A 21,043-nucleotide genomic window follows, 5' to 3' on the forward strand; every position below is an offset into this window, starting at 1 on the left:
TGGCTAAAATATTACTGAGTGCATAGAGGGTACTTATTTAATGCTCACTGAACTGAGTGAAATAGAATTGAATTTTTTTGCTAGTCTATAGCAAATCATTAGTACCTGGGCAGCCTTCTACTTCATGCAAACCATTTGCAAATCTTTACTGTCTACTCTCCTATTTTTAGAAGAAAGCAAACAAATTGACTATGAAGTAATTTCCTCAGCTTTCCCCCATCTAACCTATTAGATAACTTCTAGATGTGCCTCGTTCTCAGCATCAGCACAGATCTTATCTTGGTATCATTCTTGGATTTTGAGTTTTAAATTATTTACTTTAAGGGAGTAAAATATTTACAGTAATAAAATTATTTGTTGGAAATGAAGGAGGCTCTCACTTACAGAACAAGGAGGTAACCCCCCAGACACAAACATAAAAGTCTCACAGGCTGAACTTAGCTGAAAGCCCTGTTGATGAGCTTTAAGGGAATTTGAAACCTGGCATAATAAAATCACACCCCTGAGTTTTGCAGGAATGATTACTGCACTGTAATATGTATTGTACTCAGATACTTAGATTAAAGATATATTTTTATTTTTATTTTGTTATCAATTATGCATCCAGAAGAGAAATTTTATTACTAATGGAACCATTGAAATAGATACCTAGAGGAGTGGATGGATCACTTTATTTCTTGTCAGGTTCTATATTAGGCTTTCCAAAGCCCATTAGAGTATTTGTCTACTATTGTTATCATTGTGGAGTAGTGTACCTGGGGGAAATCTGTAAAGGGGAATGAATAGGCCTGAATTCTATATCTGATTCTGACTTTCCTTGCTGTATATTTTTGGACAAGTAACCTTACACCAGTACCTGCTCCATTCCACAACAGGGGAATACCTCATTTAGATTTTCATACCTAAAACATTACCTTATTTTCAAGTAAACACTATCAGTCTTTTTTAACAGAGGCATAATTTTATCTTCATGTTAGTTATTGGACTGGACATATAGTTGAGAAAATAGAGGTACTTTTTGCTCAAGGCTTAAAAGCTGTGAAATGGTGGAACTGGCATTAATAGTTGGCTTTGGAACATTTGTAGCCAAGGTACTTTTCTCTTGCTTTCTAATTGAGCAACTTGAGATTTATGAGTGAATGAAATGCCTAACTTCTGGAAGGACTCAAGATCTGATTTCAAAAGAAATGATTTCAAAACATTTCAGCTCTTGAAAAATCAAATGAAGAATTAGGCTAGTGGTTCTCAAAGTGTGGTCTCCAGACAAACAGCAGCAGCATTACCTGACAACTGGTAATTGGTAAGAAATTACCTGACAACTGGTAAGAACTGATGTTCTCTGTTCCCACACAAGACCCACTGCATCAGAAACTCTGGGGGTAAGGTCCAGCAAACTGATTTAACAAGTCTTCCTGTTCTCTAGGTGATTCTAATGCCTGCTCAAATTTCTGAAGCACTGCTAGGCATAGGGAAACACTTTAGACCCTGTAAAAGGGTGAATGTGCTTTAGAATTTCTTATTTCCAGCCGTGTGATGACCAACGTAGAGGTCAACTATGGGAGAAAGTACCACTTTCAGACCCAGATCAGGTCAAAAGCAGGATGGGGCCTTTAAGAACCAGTAGCCCCTGGGGACTCTAGGACCAGCACAGAGCACCCAGCTTTTCTGAGAAATTTCGGGACATTGGAGCTCTTCAGGTTGTACACTTAGCCTTTGCAATTTGAATGTGGAGGCGTTGCTATAATCAGAATCTGGTTTGGGTTGGAAGCTGTTTGGGATTTAATGTTTCTCATCTGAGGCCTAGAAACAGACTTGCTTCACTTGAAGTTCTCACTAAACAAGAACTCACATTGTTCTGGAGTTCTCACATAACAGTAAAGGCATTGAGCTCATTCAAGTCCAAGTATAACAGAGTCACTATGGGCAATTTTTTTTGCACTTCTTTGAGCTGTGACTTTCCCTAACTGAGAAGTGGGTATATTGATATGTATTTGAAGAAAAGCTTTGAGATTGAAGTTAGAAAATGTTTGTGAACTTACTTCTGAGTTGTAAAGAACTTTAAAAATGTAAGATATGAATGAGTAGAGATGTGGTATGAGTTACTACATCTCAAATAGGATCAGATAGCAACATTGTTGTGGCTTCAAAAGCAGCACCGTTTGTTTATTAACATTATTTTGCTTAATAAAGCAGTACTCTTAATTATGGCAAAATTTAGAAATAATTCTATGGGATGTGATGAAGCTATTTTCACTTTGAATTAAAAAAAAAATGGGCCCTACACTCTGTCCCTCACTCACCGCCAATGACCTGTCTCACTGTGCACACGCCCTGCTGCAGCCCTGCAGAAATGCTTCAATTACCCACAGTTTTTTTTTTTTTTTTTTTTTTGCCAAATAAGACTGGTGTCCAGGGTACTGAAGCCTCATCTTCCTCAGGCTGATGCCAAAGATGTAAAATTTGGTGCAGATGCCCAAACCTTAATGCTTCAAGGTGTAGGCCTTTTAGCCAATTCTCTAGCCATTACAATAGGGCCAAAGGGAAGAACAGTTATTTTTGAAGAGAGCTGAGGAAGTTCCAAAGTAAAAAAAGATGGTGTGACTGTTGCAAAGTCAATTGACTTAAAGGATAAATATAAAAATATTGGAGCTAAACTTGTTCAAAATGTTGCTAATAACACAAATAAAGAAGCTGGGGACGGTATCACCACTGCTACCATACTGGCATGCTCTACTGCAAAGAAGGCCTTGAGAAGGTTAGCAAAGGTGCTAATCCAGTGGAAATCGGAAGTGTGTGAGGTTAGATGTTGATACTGTAATTGCTGAACTTAGGAAGCAGTCTAAACCTGTGACAACCCCTGAAGAAACTGCTGAGGTTGCTACAACTTCTGCAAAGGGAGACAAAAAAAAATCGGTAGCATCATTTCTGGTGCAATGAAAAAGGTTGGGAGAAAGGTTGTGCTCACAGTGAAAGATGGAAAAACATTGAATGATGAGTTAGAAATTATTGAAGTCATGAAGTTTGATTGAGGCTACATTTTTCCATGCTTATTAATACATCAAAAGGTCAGAAATGTGAATTCCAGGATGCCTATGTTCTACTGAGTGAAAAGAACATTTCTGGTGTCCAGTCCATTGTACCTGCTCTTGAAATTGCCAGTGCTTACCTTAAGCCTTTGGTCACAATTGCTGAAGATATTGATGAAGAAACGTTAAGTACGCTCATCTTGAATAGGCTAAAAGTTTGTCTTCAGGTTGTAGCAGCCAAAGTTTCAGGTTTTGGTGACAACAGAGCCAGCTTAAGGATATGGCTATTGCTACTGGTAGTGCAGTGTTTGGAGAAGAGGGGTTAACCCTAAATCTTGAAGATGCTCAGCCTCATGACTCAGGAAAATTTGGAGAGGTCATTGTGGCCAAAGATGATGTTATGCTATTAAAAGGAAAAGATGACAAGGCTTAAATTGAAAAATGTATTCAAGAAATCATTGAGTAGTTAGATATCACAACTAGTGGATATGAAAAGAAAAAACTGAATGAATATCTGGCAAAACTTTCAGATGGAGTAGCTGTGTTGATGGTTGGTGAGACAAGTGATGTTCAGGTGAAAGACAAGAAAGACAGATTTACTGATGTCCTTAATGCTACAAGAGCTGCTATTGAAGATGGCATTGTTCTGCTTCAGTGCATTCCAGCCTTGGACTCATTAACTCCAGCTAATGACGATTTTTTTAAGTGGCATAGAAATTATTAAAAGAACATTCAAAATTCCTTCAATGACCAATGCTAAGAATGCAAGTGTTGAAGGATCTTTGATAGCTGAAAAAATTATGCAAGATTCCTCTGAAGTTGGTTATGATGCTATGATTGGAGATTCTGTGAATATGGTAGAAAAAGGAATCATTGACCCAACAAACACTGTGAGAACTGCTTTACTGCATGCTGCTGAGGTAGCCTCTCTGTTACCTACCGCAGAAGTTATAGTCATAGAAATTCCTAAAAAAGAGAACCCTGGAATGAGTGCAATAGGTGGAATGGGAGATGGTTTGTTCTAATTCCTAGAATAGTGCTTTACCTTTGTTGTTGAACTGTGACAGGAAGCTCAAAACAGTGTTCCTCAACAATAACTTTGAAGTCAGGTGAAGAAAATGACTGAAGAGAAGCCTGGCTGAAATTTAAGAAAATCACCATAACCATCAGTTACTGGTTTCAGTTGACAATATATAATAATTTACTGCTGTCATTGCCCATGCCTACAGATAATTTATTTTGTATTTTTGAACGAAAAAACATTTGTACATTCTTGATATTGGGTGCAAAGCCATGAACCAATATAGTGCTTTCAACCTAAATCACTGAGACGTTTTTACAGCCATTCTATTAAAATCAGGATTTTAGTGCTTGCCATCACCAGATGAGAAGAAGCAGCCTTTCTGTGGAGAGTAAGAAAAATTGTGTACAAAGTAGAGAAATATCCAATTTTGTGACAGCCTTTGTGTAATAAAAATTAGTTTAAAATTTTAAATAATGCAGCCTGAAGATATTTTTAAATTCCCCAAATTGGCTCTCATGCAAAAAAGGCTTATTCAGTACTTTTAAGGACCATTTGAATTATGAGTAAAGGATTATGTTAGATGCTGAGTGAGTATTTAAGACATAGTAGTTGACATTTGCTCACTGCCCACCATAACCGGCTGACAATTAGGTAAGAGGGGCAACTCTTCTGGAGCACTTGAGTCTAGAAGAAAAGAGTGGCCGGAAAAAGATGTCCTAGAAAAATGGATATTAAGCAAACACCTGAAGAGAGAATCCTTTGTTTGTATTCCTGAGATGGTAATCTGTGAGTCTGCTGTGAATATAAGCTGGGTACACTGCCAAAGAACAGGGTGAAAGGAGTAGTAGCCTTATTTCTGTTCTAGCTCACTAGAAATTAAGAAGATGTCTCAGGTCAAAAAATAAAAATAAATGAACCAGTAAATAAGCTGTAAAGTTCAAGAGTATGAAGAGCAGTTTAAAGTCAGTAACACTAGGTGGCAAATATGAGAGGGAAAAAGGCTGATTGTTAATTGGAGTTCGGAGTTCTAAAAACTTCTATTACAAAATAGGTTCAGGGAGTGAGAACATCAGCAAGATGGAGAAATAGAACTCTCCAGTGCTTGTTCCCTGAAGAAACATTAATGCAAACAACTATCCACACACGGAAATATCTTTCCAAGTGCTAAAGAAACCTGGTGAAGGACAATAGTGTCTGGATGTAGCACAGAAAGAAAAGATGCATTGAGGAGAGTAGGATGGACATTAGCCACATTGCCCATTCTTCAACCCTGGACAGCACAGCATGGAGACAGATACTGCCTAGGAGAGGAAGAAGGAAGTGAGCACAGGACTGTGCCTCAGACTCTAAAACCAGACCCTCCTCAGTAAAATCTAGCACTGATCTGACTCCATGGCGTCAGACTTTAGGCCCCTACCCAAGGACTGGGCCTCCAGACCAGCACTAGAACCAGGCAAGATCCCCCACCAGGCTCTAGGCCTTCCCAGCGGACTTGGTCTCCAGGCTGCCCCACTGCCAACCTGATTTCAACAACTCCAGGGTCCAAACCACCCCTAACAGTGAAGTGGCCCCCATGGCCCCAGGCTTCAGGCCGACCTCAGCACCAGACCAACCCTTGCAGTCCTAGTCATCAGACTGGCACCCCCAGACCCAGCTTCCAGGCCAGCTCCTGTAGGTCCTCACTCCAGCAGACCCAGGGTTCAGGCTGACCCAATAGATTCCAGCATCTGACCAACCCCCATGGACCAAGGCTCCAGGACAGCCCCTGTATACCCAGGTAAGTGGCTATTCCCAAGGCCCCAAGACCTATGGCAGCCCTCATGGGCCTATCCTCTAGGCCAACACCTGCATACCCAGGCTCCAGGCAAACACTAGTGGACATAGGCTCCAGGCCAGTACCAGAGTCTAATGCACTAAACCAACACCTGCAATCCTAGGCTCCAGACTGTGTCCTGTGGACCCAGGCTTCATACCAACTACAGCACTGAGAAAACTCCAAGTGCCAGGCTGGTCCCTGTGGTCCCAGGCTTCAGATGACCCAGAGTCTAGGGCTGTACCACAGATCCAGGGCCCAAGCTCACCCCAGTAGACCCCAGTACCAGGCTAGACCACATGGACTGAGGCTGCAAGATTACCCATGAAGACCAAAGTTCTAGGCCAGCAACTGTGGGTCCATAGCCCAAACCCACCCCACAGACTCGAGCTCCAGGCCCACTCCAACACTGAGCCAGCCTCCATGGACTCAGGCTCCAGGTCTATTCCAGTGCAAGATCAGCCCCCATGGATCCAGGCTTTATGCCCAACCTGCAGACCCAGGCACCCGGTTGCCTACCTGCTGACCCAGGCACCACACCAGCCTATCTCAGGACTCCAACAGCAAGCTTACCTTCAGATTATGCCAAATGGCCTGCCCAGAATCTCTAGGCAGGCTGCCTGGAGCAGCTTTTCCACACAAAGCCAGTCTGCAAAGACTGGAATAGGTCCTCACTTTCTGAATGTGCAGTCATCCAAGTAAGGTAACGAAAACACAAAAAACCAAGAAGATATAACAAAACCAAAGAACACACCAAACAATAATCTCTTAGTGGCTGACCCACAAGAAATAAAGATATATGGACTGCCTGACAAAATATGCAAAACAACTTTTTTAAGGAACATAGGACAACTTCAATAAATACTTAAAAATCTTCAATAAGATCAGGAAAACAATAAAGTACCAATACTAAAAATTAACAGAGAAATTTAAGTTATTTAAAAAAATAGTAATTCTGGAGCTGGAAAATACAATGAATAAAATGAATAATGCAATAGTGAGCATTAATAGCAAAATTGATCAAGCAGAAGAAAGAACCTATGATTCTGAAGACCGGTTATTGGAAAATATAAAGTCAGAGAAGAAAAAAGAATGAAAAGGAATGAAGTGAGATTATAAGATTGATGAGCAAATGTTTGGGTTATAGGAGTTTGTGAAGGAGAAGAGAAAGATTAAGAATTAAAATGTTTATTTAAAGAAATATTAGCAGGAAACTTTCCAAGTTTGGAGAAAGATATAAATATTTAGGTACAGAAATGTCAAAATTCTCTAATCAGATTCAATCCAAATAAGATTACACCAAGACATATTAAAATAAAGCTGTCAAAACTCAAGGAAAGAAAGAGGATCCTGAAAGTATCAAGATAAAAGAAGCAAATAACATATAAGGAAGTTCTAGTACACATAGGAGTTAATTTCTCAGCAGAGGTGTTACAGGCCAGGAGAGAGTGGGATGATACATTAAAAGTGCTGGAAAGAAAAAAAAACTGCCAAGTAAGAATACTGTATCTGAAAAAGGTGTGGTTCAGAAATAAAGGAGAGAGAAAGAGTTTCCCAGGGAACAAAGGCTGAGGGAGTTCAGTCACTCCAGAACTGTTTACAAGAAATGCTAAAAGAAGCACATCAGCCTGAAAAAAAAAGGATACTAAAGAGTAACACAAAAACAGCTGAAAGTATAAAACTCACTGAAAAAAGTATATACACAAATTCAGAATACTTTAATACTGTAAAGGTGATGTTTAAATCATTTATATCTTAACTATAAAGATGAAAACACAAAACTATTAAAAATAATAGCTATAGTGATTTATTGTGGTATATACAACATAAGAACATGTAAATTACAACATCAAAATTTTATTTTATTTTTTTACTTAACATTTTTCTTTTTTTTATTATACTTTAAGTTTTAGGGTACATGTGCACAACATGCAGGTTTGTTACATATATATACATGTGCCGTGTTGGTGTGCTGCACCCATTAACACGTCATTTAACATTAGGTATATCTCCTAATGCTATCCCTCCTCTCTCCCCCCACCCCACAACAGTCCCCGGTGTGTGATGTTCCCTTTCCTGTGTCCATGTGTTCTCATTGTTCAATTCCCATCTATGAATGAGAACATGCGGTGTTTGGTTTTTTGTCCTTGTGATAGTTTGCTGAGAATGATGGTTTCCAGCTTCATCCATGTCCCTACAAAGGACATGAATTCATCCTTTTTTATGGCCACATAGTATTCCATGGTGTATATGTGCCACATTTTCTTAATCCAGTCTATCATTGTTGGACATTTGGGTTGGTTCCAAGTCTTTGCTATTGTGAATAGTGCCACAATAAACATACGTGTGCATGTGTCTTTATAGCAGCATGATTTATAATCCTTCAGTTATATACCCAGTAATGGGATGGCTGGGTCAAATGGTATTTCTAGTTCTAGATCCTTGAGGAATCACCACACTGTCTTCCACAATGGTTGAGCTAGTTTACAGTCCCATCAACAGTGTAAAAGTGTTCCTATTGCTCCACATCCTCTCCAGCACCTGTTGTTTCCTGACTTTTTAATGATCGCCATTCTAACTGGTGTGAGATGGTATCTCATTGAGGTTTTGATTTGCATTTCTCTGATGGCCAGTGATGATGAGCATTTTTTCATGTGTCTGTTGGCTGCATAAATGTCTTCTTTTGAGAAGTGTGTGTTCATATCCTTCACCCACTTGTTAATAGGGTTGTTTCTTTTTTTTCTTGTAAATTTGTTTGAGTTCATTGTAGATTCTGGATATTAGCCCCTTGTCAGATGAGTAGATTGCAAAAATTTTCTCCCATTCTGCAGGTTGCCTGTTCACTCTGATGGTAGTTTCTTTTACTCTGCAGAAGCTCTTTAGTTTAAGTGGATCCCATTTGTCAATTTTGACTTCTGTTGCCATTACTTTTGGTGTTTTAGACATGAAGTCCTTGCCCATGCCTATGTCCTGAATGGTATTGCCTAGGTTTTCTTCTATGGTTTTTATGGTTTTAGGTCTAACATATAAGTCTTTAATCCATCTTGAATTAATTTTTGTATAAAGTGTAAGAAAGGGATCGAGTTTCAGCTTTCTACATATGGCTAGCCAGTTTTCCCAGCACCATTTATTAAATAGGGAATCCTATCCCCATTTCTTGTTTTTGTCAGGTTTGTCAAAGATCAGATACTTGTGGATATGTGGCATTATTTCTAAGGGCTCTGTTGTGTTCCATTGGTCTATATCTCTGTTTTGGTACCAGTACCATGCTGCTTTGGTTACTGTAGCCTTGTAGTATAATTTGAAGTCAGGTAGCGTGATGCCTCCAGCTTTGTTCTTTTGGCTTAGGATTGACTTGGCAATGAAGGCTCTTTTTTGGTTACATATGAACTTTAAGGTAGATTTTTCCAATTCTGTGAAGAAAGTCATTGGTAGCTTGATGGGGATGGCATTGAATCTATAAATTACCTTGGGCAGTATGGCCATTTTCATGATATTGATTCTTCCTATCCATGAGCATGGAATGTTCTTCCATTTGTTTGTATCCTCTTTTATTTCCTTGAGCAGTGGATTGTAGTTCTCCTTGAAGAGGTCCTTCACATCCCTTGTAAGTTGGATTCCTAGGTATTTTATTCTCTTTGAAGCAATTGTGAATGGGAGTTCACTCATGATTTGGCTCTCTGCCTGTTATTGGTGTAGAGGAATGCTTGTGATTTTTGCACATTGATTTTGTATCCTGAGACTTTGCTGAAGTTGCTTATCAGCTTAAGGAGAGTTTGGGCTGAGACGATGGGGTTTTCTAGATATATAATTATGTCATCGGCAAACAGGGACAATTTGACTTCCTCTTTTCCTAATTGAATACCTTTATTTCTTTCTCCTGCCTGATTGCCCTGGCCAGAACTTCCAACACTATGTTGAATAGGAGTGGTGAGAGAGGGCATCCCTGTCTTGTGCCAGTTTTCAGAGGGAATGCTTCCAGTTTTTGCCCATTCAGTAAGATATTGGCTGTGGATTTGTCATAAATAACTCTTACTATTTTGAGATACGTCCCATCAATACCTAATTTATTGAGAGTTTTTAGCATGAAGGGCTGTGGAACTTTGTCAAAGACCTTTTCTGCGTCTATTGAGATAATCGTGTGGTTTTTGTCATTGGTTCTGTTTATATGATGGATTACATTTATTGATTTGCGTATGTTGAACCAGCCTTGCATCCCAGGGATGAAGCCAACTTAATCATGGTGGATAAGCTTTTTGATGTGCTGCTGGATTTGGTTTGCCAGTATTTTATTGAGGATTTTTGCATCGATGTTCATCAGGGATATTGGTCTAAAATTATCTTTTTTTGTTGTGTCTGTGCCAGGTTTTGGTTTCAGGATGATGCTGGCCTCATAAAATGAATTAGGGAGGATTTCCTCTTTTTCTATTGATTGGAATAGTTTCAGAAGGAATGGTACCAGCTCCTCCTTGTACCTCTGGTAGAATTCAGCTGTGAATCCATCTGGTCCTGGACTTTCTTTGGTTGGTAAGCTGTTAATTATTGCCTCAATTTCAGAGCCTGTTATTGGTCTATTCAGAGATTCAACTTCTTCCTGGTTTAGTCTTGGGTGGGTGTATGTGTTGAGGAATTTATCCATTTCTTCTAGATTTTCTAGTTTATTTGCATAGAGGTGTTTATAGTATTCTCTGATGGTAGTTTGTATTTCTGTGGGATCGGTGATGATATCCCCTTTATCATTTTTTATTGGGTCTATTTGATTCTTCTCTCTTTTCTTCTTTATTAGTCTTGCTAGTGGTCTATCAATTTTGTTGATCTTTTTCAAAAAACCAGCTCCTGGATTCATTGATTTTTTGAAGAGTTATTTGTGTCTCTATTTCCTTCAGTTCTACTCTGATCTTAGATATTTCTTGCCCTCTGCTAGCTTTTGAATGTGTTTGCTCTTGCTTCTCTAGTTCTTTTAATTGTGATGTTAGGGTGTCAATTTTAGATCTTTCCTGCTTTCTCTTGTGGGCATTTAGTGCTATAAATTTCCCTCTACACACTGCTTTGAATGTGTCCCAGAGATTCTGGTATGTTGTATCTCTGTTCTCATTGATTTCAAAGAACATCTTTATTTCTGCCTTCATTTTGTTATGTACCCAGTAGTCATTCAGGAACAGGTTGTTCAGTTTCCACGTAGTTGAGGGGTTTTGAGTGAGTTTCTTAATCCTGAGTTCTAGTTTGATTGCACTGTGGTTTGAGAGACAGTTTGTTATAATTTCTGTCCTTTTACATTTGCTGAGGAGTGCTTTACTTCCAACTATGTGGTCAATTTTGGAATAGGTGTGGTGTGGTGCTGAAAAGAATGCATATTCTGTTGATTTGGGGTGGAGAGTTCTGTACATGTCTATTAGGTCCGCTTGGTGCAGAGCTGAATTCAATTCCTGGATATCCTTGTTAACTTTCTGTCTTGTTGATCTGTCTAATGTTGACAGTGGGGTGTTAAAGTCTCCCATTATTATTGTGTGGGAGTCTAAGTCTCTTTGTAGGTCTCTAAGTACTTTCTTTATGAATCTGGGTGCTCCTGTATTGGGTGCATATATATTTAGGATAGTTAGCTCTTCTTGTTGAATTGATCCCTTTACCATTATGTAATGGCCTTTGTCTCTTTTGATCTTTGTTGGTTTAAAGTCTGTTTTGTCAGAGACTAGGATTGCAACCCCTGCCTTTTTTCATTTTCCAATTGCTTGGTAGATCTTCCTCCATCCCTTTATTTTGAGGCTATGTGTGTCTGCAAGTGAGATAGGTTTCCTGAATACAGCACACTGATGGGTCTTGACTCTTTATCCAATTTTCCAGTCTGTGTCTTTTAATTGGAGCATTTAGCCCCATTTACATTTAAGGTTAATATTGTTATGTGTGAATTTGATCCTGTCATTATGATGTTAGCTTGTTATTTTGCTCGTTAGTTGATGCAGTTTCTTCCTAGCCTCGATGGTCTTTACAATTTGGCATGTTTTTGCAGTGGCTGGTACCTGTTGTTCCTTTCCATATTTAGTGCTTCCTTCATGAGCTCTTTTAGGGCAGGCCTGGTGGTGACAAAATCTCTCAGCATTTGCTTGTCTGTAAAGGATTTTATTTCTCCTTCACTTATGAAGCTTAGTTTGGCTGGATATGAAATTCTGGGTTGAAAATTCTTTTCTTGAAGAATGTTGAATATTGGCCCCCACTCTCTTCTGGCTTGTAGAGTTTCTGCCAAGAGATCAGCTGTTAGTCTGATGGGCTTCCCTTTGTGGGTAACCTGGCCTTTCTCTCTGGCTGTGCTTAATATTTTTTCCTTCATTTCAACTTTGGTGAATCTGATAATTATGTTTCTTGGAGTTGCTCTTCTCAAGGAGTATCTTTGTGCATTCTCTGTATTTCCTGAATTTGAATGTTGGCCTGCCTTGCTAGGTTGGGGAAGTTCTCCTGGATAATATCCTGCAGGGTGTTTTCCAACTTGGTTCCATTCTCCCCATCACTTTCAGGTGAACCAGTCAGACATAGATTTGGTCTTTCCACATAGTCCCATATTTCTTGGAGGTTTTGTTCATTTCTTTTTATTCTTTTTTCTCTAAACTTCTCTTCTTGCTTCATTTCATTCATTTCATCTTCCATCACTGATACCCTTTCTTCCAGTTGATCATATCGGCTACTGAGGCTTGTGCATTTGTCACATAGTTCTTGTGCCATGGTTTTCAGCTCTATCAGGTCCTTTGAGGACTTCTCTGCATTGGTTATTCTAGTTAGCCATTCATCTAATCTTTTTTCAAGGTTTTTAACTTCTTTGCCGTGGGTTCCAACTTCCTCCTTTAGCTCGGAGCAGTTTGATCATCTGAAGCCTTCTTCTCTCAACTCATTAAAGTCATTCTCCATCCAGCTTTGTTCCGTTGCTGGTGAGGAGCTGCATTCCTTTGGGGGAGGAGAGGCACTCTGATTTTTAGAATTTTCAGTTTTTCTGCTTTCTTTTCCCCCATCTTTGTGGTTTTATCTACCTTTGGTCTTTGATTATGGTGACATACAGATGGGTTTTGGTGTGGATGTCGTTTCTGTGTGTTAGTTTTCCTTCTAACAGTCAGGACGCTCAGCTGCAGGTCTTTTGGAGTTTGCCGGAGGTCCACTCCAGACCCTGTTTGCCTGGGTATCAGCAGTGGTGGCTGCAGAACAGTGGATATTGGTGAAAGGCAAATGTTGCTGCCTGATCGTTCCTCTGGAAGTTTTGTCTCAGAGGAGTACCCGGCTGTGTGAAGTGTCTGTCTGCCCCTACTGGGGGGTGCCTCCCAGTTAGGCTACTCAGGGGTCAGGGACCCACTTGAGGAGGCAGTCTCCCCATTCTCAGATCTCAAGCTGTGTGCTGGGACAACCACTGCTCTCTTCAAAGCTGTCAGACAGGGACATTTAAGTCTGCAGAGGTTTCTCCTGCCTTTTGTTTGGCTATGCACTGCCCCCAAAGGTGGAGTCTACAGAGGCAGGCAGGCCTCCTTGAGCTGCAGTGGGCTCCACCCAGTTCAAGCTTCCCGACTGCTTTGTTTACCCACTCAAGCCTCGGCAATGGCAAGTGCCCCTCCCCCATCCTCACTGCCGCCTTGTAGTTTGATCTCAGACTGCTGTGCTAGCAGTGAGCGAGGCTCCGTGGGCGTAGGACCCTCTGAGCCAGGCACGGTATATAATCTCCTGGTGCGCCATTTGCTATGACCATTGGAAAACCACAGTATTAGGGTGGGAGTGACCCAATTTTCCAGGTGCCATCTGTCACCCCTTTCCTTGGCTAGGAAAGGGAATTCCCTGACTGCTTGTGCTTCCTGGGTGAGGTGATACCTCGCCCTGCTTCAGCTCAGGCTCGGTGTACTGCACCCACTGTCCTGCACCCACTGTCCTTCACCCACTCTCTGACAATCCCCATTGAGATGAACTCGGTACCTCAGTTGGAAATGCAGAAATCATTCGTCTTCTGCATCGCTCATGCTGGGAGCTGTAGACTGGATTTGTTCCTATTTGGCCATCTTGGCTCCACCCCTCCAAAAATTTAAAATGCCTGAGGGAGGTGGAGAAGAGTGTAGAGTTTTTTTTTTATGCAATCAAAGTTAAGTTGTTATCAACTTAAAATAGCCTGAAATAACAATAAGATTTAAAAAATAATCCTCATGGTAACCACAAAGAAAAAACCTATAATAGGTATGCAAAAGATAAAATCAAGAAATCAAAGCATACCACTAGACAAAATCACCTAATCACAAAGAAAGGCAATAAAAGAGTAAAGACAGAAGATCTTCAAAACAAACATAAAACAGTAGCAGTAGGTTTTTATATATCAATGACTACCTTGAATTTAAATGAATTGAATTTTCTAATCAAAAGACATAGAATGTGTACATGTATAAAAGACAAGACACAACTATATAGTGCCTATAAGAGACTCACTTCACATTTAAGGACACACATAGATGAAAAGTGAAGGGGTATAAAAGATATGGATGTGAATGGAAAATAATGGGGAGCAGAAATAGGTACACTTAAGTGAGATAAAATTAATGTTAAGTTAAAACTGAGAAAAGAGACAAGGTCGTTCTATAATGAAAGAGGGGTAAATTAAGGAAGTGGATATAACCATTGTAAAATATATATATATATATATATATATATATATACACGCAACATTAAAGCATCTAAATATATAAGGTAACCCCATCCTAGAGCATTTTCTCATCTCTGTATCTTCAGTGTCTGGAAAATAGCAGATATGGATGAGTAAGTAAAATAAGATTACCACTTATGTAATTTTTTGGAAAGGATATTTAAACCTCTAAATGTTTATAACAATAAAGCTTATAGATTTTGGATCAAATATTAAGTCTCTCTGTGTGTGTATACACATATACGTAAGACTTAGTTTCTTCACCTATGAAATGGGATCATTGTGGGCATATACCGTTTTTATAGAGATATTGAGATTAGTTCATTAAAATCTTTAAGATGGATTGATATCCTCAAATAAAAAACTTGAATCATTATAATCCATATTATTATGAATAGTTAATATTATAAATTATGGCATATCTGTAAAATGGCATATCTGCAAAAATGACTTATGGGTCTATAATAATTTTTGCAAGGCATCATAAAGGGTTATAAAAACCACAAGAGTAAAGCTTGAGTGGTTGTGATCACATACACCTAAAATAGAATTATTGCCTCATAATTCAAAATCCCTACACCTTTAATTCTTTCTGGTTATAAACTGCCCAAGGGATGAAATTGGCTCCTCAGGTCCTAACCAATCCAATTTAATTGGTTAGCCTCTAAGTCTATGTGACCAACAATACCCTTGCTTCAAATAATTGCAGCATCTTGGAATATTAGAGTTGAGATTAGTCATTGAGATCTTCTAATCCAGTGGTTCTCAAGTCTGGCTGTGCGTAAGAATCATGTAGCAGCTTTAAAAATTACTAATGTTCAAAGTGCCATTAGACAGCCTGAAAAAAAAAAACTGTAAAGTTGAGTTCAGGTGTCAGTATTTTTAAAAGGCCACACTGAATTTTAATGTGAGATCCTCTGATCTTGTTCAACCCCCTATGTTACAGATGACTCACACAGATCTAGAGAGGTGACAAGAGAGGCCCAAATGACTGGCTGTCAGAATCAAGTTAAAGTCTAATTCTTGTGACACCTGTGTTCTCATTACACTAGAGATGGCAATGAGTGTCCAGTTGCTATGCTCACTCTGATGGATTGATGATGGCTTCCTGCAATGCTCTGATGAGAAGGTTTCTGTAGCTGCACATGTCTTGGCAGGAGAGAAAGTGCTGATTGATAACAATGTCCACTGTGGAGTTAGGGCCCAAAAGTGGTGTTAAGGGTTTGTCATCCTTATACTCTCTGCTGCAAATTTTCAACAGCTCCATTCACTTATCTACTGTAATCTTTTTCATTCTTAGAGCTTTTCTGTTTAATGGAAGTAGAGTGTCCAAATGCCTGCCTTTAGCATATCATGCTTAAATATTGAGCAAAAGAAAAGAGCATCTGGAAAGGAGAGGCAGACATCCTAACTTTTTTCGGACTCATATGATTATTCTAAGTGCCTCTGACAGATCCTTGGTCAGCCCGTATGTATTTCTTTCAGTTTGTGGGCCTTGGCTCAGTGCTATAATTGACCAAAATATTGGTAGCATTGATAAAAACAGACCTTGTCATAAAAACATTAATACTTAACCTCAAGATATTCAGGCTTTTTATTGGCCTCCTAAAGTATTCTCAAGCTCTCTGTGATGAAAGATCATTTTTTGAAAAATTCCAATTCCTTGTGCATTGATACTTTTGTAAAATATAACAAAAATGATTACTAGGATAATGAAGTAAAAATCCCAAAGATATACAGAAGTCAAGCTTCAATTTTTAAAATAATTATATTTAAGACATAATGAGTTTGTCAGTTGCTATACTCATTTCTTAATGCTTTCTCTCAGGTTTAATCATTATCTTATCACAGATTGGATAGAAACATTTCATAGATGAGCACCTGTCCATGGATCACACTTTGAGTAGAACTAGTCTAGAGCTTGTTTTTCTCCAACTACAGCTATAGTCAAGGTGACTGATTGTCCCAGGGGCCTAAGTCCTTGAGTATTCCTGGCCTCTAGGAGATAAAATTGGTATGCATCAATTACTCAGGTTCTGTGACATAAGAAGTTTATCCAAATCCTAGACTTCTAAGAACATTAATTGAAATATACACTTGAAAATAAAATTCAGTATATGCATTGCCACATAAGATGCTTTGGTTCTCTCTCTTTAAACATTCTTTATCTAGATAACGTTATATAATTAGAGACAGTTGATAATTATTATTTTAGTCCTGTGCACAGGAATACACAAAATATTTGGCACAGACTGCAGAAGATGGCTCATTTAAAAGTCAACCGTCTGGAGCATTGAACAACTGAGTCCTACAGGCTGCAGTTCCTTCCAATGACTTTGGAAGGATTGACTGTCCTCTGGGAAGTGCAATGGTTTCTCTCAAGGGTCAGCAAACTTTTCTACAAAAGGCCAGATAGTAAATACTTTAGGTTTTGCTGTCCAAACATAGTCTCTGTTAAATATTCTTGTTTTGTTTCATTTTGTTTTTTACAACCTTTTAAAACTGTGAAAATAATTCTTAGTTTGAAAGCTGTACTAAAGAGGATATGGGGTAGATTTGGCCCACAAGGAATGGTTTGCCAAACCCTGGTTTATCTCCTGGTAACACTGGAAAGCCAGCTTTTTCGATTCAATTGTCTTGATATTAGTTATCTATTTCTACATAAAGAATTATCCCCAAACTTAGCAGCTGAAAATAACATTTGTTATTTTACACTTCCATGAGCCAGAAATCTAGGTGCAGGTCACCTGGGTGCCTCTGCCTCTATGTTGCTCCAGAGGTCAGTTGAGTTGATAGCCTGAGCTGCTGTCCCATATGAAGATTTGACTAATGGGGAGGATCCACTTCCAAGATTACTCATGTATTTTTTTTGTAGGTCTTGGTCTCTTGACACATTAAACCTCCATGAGGCTGCCTCATGACATAGCAGCTGACTTCCCTCTGAGTAAGTGATCTGAAAGAGTGATAGTAATTAAGCAAGGCAGAAGCCACAGTCTTTTTATACCCTAAGCTCAGAAGCAATGTCCCGTCACTTCTGTTGTGGAAACTAACAAATCACTTCACCCATACTCAAAGGGAAGGGATTCCACAAGGTCTTGAATACCAGAAGGCAGTGGTCACTGGGGGTCACCTTAGATTCTGCCTATTTCAGTGGCTAAATCGCTTTTTATCAGTTTCAACAGGATACACATCCCTCAGTTATGATTTTATAATACCATCTGGTTTCTACCATAGACTTATTATACTGTTATTGTAATTAGCACCATGACATGTAAAGATATATTTGAAAGGCACAATAGGAATTTTTATTTTTGGAAAGTTAACTATACAAATATGCTTTCTAAGTTAAAAAAAAGGTAAGAAATTATTTCTCTATGCAGTAGGCTTTAGAGAAATTGATGGAAGTGGCAGTGAAACTGAGAAGACTTTGGAATAGTTTTAAAATGAACATTTAACACTAGGTACCTTGAATTTTAAAAATATTTTCCTAATCTAATCTAATTTACTTCTTACAATCTAAGATAGTTCAATTTGATCCCCATTTTATAGATGGGGAAACTGAGGCAGGCAGATGTTGGGTAAGTTAGCCTAAATTACACAGCCAATAGGTGATGGAGCCAGGATTCAGAACTGGGTTTTCTGATCCCAGAGCCCTCACTGTCTTTAAGACACAAAGACAGTCACAGAATCTAAATATAAATTGACAATTGGAAATAGTTCTTACAATAAGTTAATACACTTACCAGTTAAAATACCACACTAAGACCTTTTCTGAAAAATATTTTAAGGTGGTCACTGGCCTCAGTGATAGAGGAAATAAATAAAAGTAGTCACCACTTTGATATTATTGGTTTTCTACTAAATATCATGGAGAAAAAACATCAATGAGAACTTACTTCTCCATCTTGAAAGGAGCATTTCTAGGAAGATGCCCACATTTTCTGATTCAAAATCTATAATTCTTATACAGAACAGATTCCTGCTGCTTGTGGTAGTCCCACAAGAACTCTATCTGTATAATGCAAGGATTCCAGAAGCTAATGTGTGTGGAAATGCACAATCTTATTTCCGATGTTGATAAACAGTTTATGGAGCTATGTCATCATATGAGTTTTTCATCAATATTACTCAGATAGTATAATATCACTGATAATGAGACTGACATCAAGAAAGAATTATTCTAGAATAAGCACAGATTTTAAGCTGTTAAAAAAAATACTCTGGAGGAAAGCTCCAAGATGGCCAAATAGGAACAGCTCCAGTGTACAGCTCCCAGCATAAGCGACACAGAGGACAGGTGATTTCTGCATTTCCAACTGAGGTACCGGGTTCATCTCACTGGGGCTTGTTGGACAGTGGGTGCAGCCCATGGAGTGTGAGCCGAAGCAGGGCAGGGTATCACCTTACCTGGGAAGTGCAAGGGGTCAGGGAATTCCCTTTCCTAGCCAAGGGAAGCCATGACAGACGGTACCTGGAAAATCAGGACACTCCCACCCTATAATACTGCATTTTTCCAATGGTCTTAGGAAATGGCACACCAGGAGATTATATCCTGCCCCTGGCTCGGAGGGTCCTACGCCCACGGAGCCTTGCTCACTGCTAGCACAGCAGTCTGAGATCAAACTGCAAGGCAGCAGCGAGGCTGGGGAAGGGGCGTCCACCATTGCTGAGGCTTGAGAAGGTAAACAAAGTGGCCAGGAAGCTTGAACTGGGTGGAGCCCACCGCAGCTCAAGGAGCTCTGCAGACTCCACCTCCGGGGGCAGGGCATAGCTGAACAAAAGGCAGCAGAAACTTCTGCAGACTTAGAAGTCCCTCTCTGACAGCTTTGAAGAGAGCAGTTGTTCTCCCAGCATGGAGTTTGAGATCTGAGAACGGACAGACTGCCTCCTCAAGTGGGTCCCTGACCCCCAAGTAGCCTAACTGGGAGACAACTCCCAGTAGGGGCTAACTGACACCTCATACAGCCAGATGCCCCTCTGAGATGAAGCTCCAAGAGGAAGGATCAGACGGCAACATTTGCCGTTCTGCAATATTTGCTGTTCTGCAGCCTCCACTGGTGATACCTAGGCAAACAGGGTCTGGAGTGAACCTCCAGCAAACTCCAACAGACCTGCAGCTGAGGGTCCTGACTGTTAGAAGGAAAACTAACAAACAGAAAGGACATCCACACCAAAACCCCATCTGTACGTCACCATCATCAAAGACCAAAATAGATAAAACCACAAAGATGAGGAGAAACCAGAGCAGAAAAGCTGAAAATTCTAAAAATCAGAGCACCTCTTCTCCAAAGGAACACAGCTCCTTGCCAGCAATGGAACGAAACTGGATGGAGAATGACTTTGATGAGTTGATGGTGATGGAAGTAGGCTTCAGACGATAGGTAATAACAAGCTTCTCTGAGCTAAAGGAGGACGTGCGAATCCATCGCAAAGAAGCTAAAAACCTTGAAAAAAGATCAGATGAATGGCTAACCAGAATACATAGCATAGAGAAGAACTTAAATGACCTGATGGAGCTGAAAACCATGGCATGAGAACTATGTGATGCATGCCCAATCTCTTTTATTGGGCTTTTTTTTTTTTTTTTTTTGACTCATGACACAAGAAAAGATGATTCAGGATTCAGGAGGCCTGGATCTGATCCGTGTACCTAGGAAAATTTGTTTATTTCAATCTTAACTTTATCATTTGTAACCTGAAGATAATATCTATTAACACAAGTTAACAGGAGAATGAAAGGAGAGAGTGTATGTCACAAAATAATCACTCGATTAAGTTAGTCTCTTTCTCTGAATTTTATTTTAGCAATCTTAAGAGCTTTAGACTTTTCTCTATCAACCATGGGGAGCCTCTGTTATCTCCTCTTAGCTTAGTGCCTTTCATGGTACACCTAGGATTACTATGGGACTTTCTTCTGCTTTGACATATTGCCTAGGAGTTTAGCCAAAAATGGCCTAAAATTTATGAACTCCCAGAAATAAGTAAAATAAGACACTGAAGACCTCAAGAGTCACATCACTGAAGAGAAGAGGCCTCCACCCAGCAATGAGGTGGGTTAACCCATGGGTTAATATTCACATGTGGAGGAAATATAGATTCCACACGGGAGGAAAGGAAACAAAGTTCAAATTGCCACACATAGCATTCAGCTTGACTGGAAGCTTCCCTGCCTGATGGGATCAGGTTGAAGTTCAGCCAGCCCAATTCTGTCATTTTTTCCTTTCTACCCAGAATCGAAGCCACAGAAAGTAAGACATTAACCTGCACTCCAGCTCTGTGAATCACAGCTAAAGCAGTTGAGATCAGGAAAATGCTCAGAATCATAAACAGTCAAGATAAAAACGCAGGCTTCCCATCTCCCCTAAATTGCCTCTTTTCAAATCTGAATGTCTGATCTTCTGTTCTAATGAAATTAATTGTATGATAAAGTCAGGAATTTGCCTTCGGTGTTATATTAGTTTGGTGCAAAAGTAACGGCAAAAGCCACAATTATTTTTGCACCAATCTAATGTGACACTGAAGTG

General features: G+C 39.5%; 1 pseudogene; it reads left to right on the top strand.

The window, feature by feature from the left end:
* Positions 1 to 2,350: 2,350 nt before the first annotated feature.
* Positions 2,351 to 4,051, top strand: LOC100993412 (60 kDa heat shock protein, mitochondrial-like; annotated as a pseudogene).
* The last annotated feature ends 16,992 nt before the right edge of the window (positions 4,052 to 21,043 follow it).

Source organism: Pan paniscus, chromosome 14, assembly GCF_029289425.2.
Source record: "Pan paniscus chromosome 14, NHGRI_mPanPan1-v2.0_pri, whole genome shotgun sequence".
NCBI lineage: Eukaryota > Metazoa > Chordata > Mammalia > Primates > Hominidae > Pan > Pan paniscus.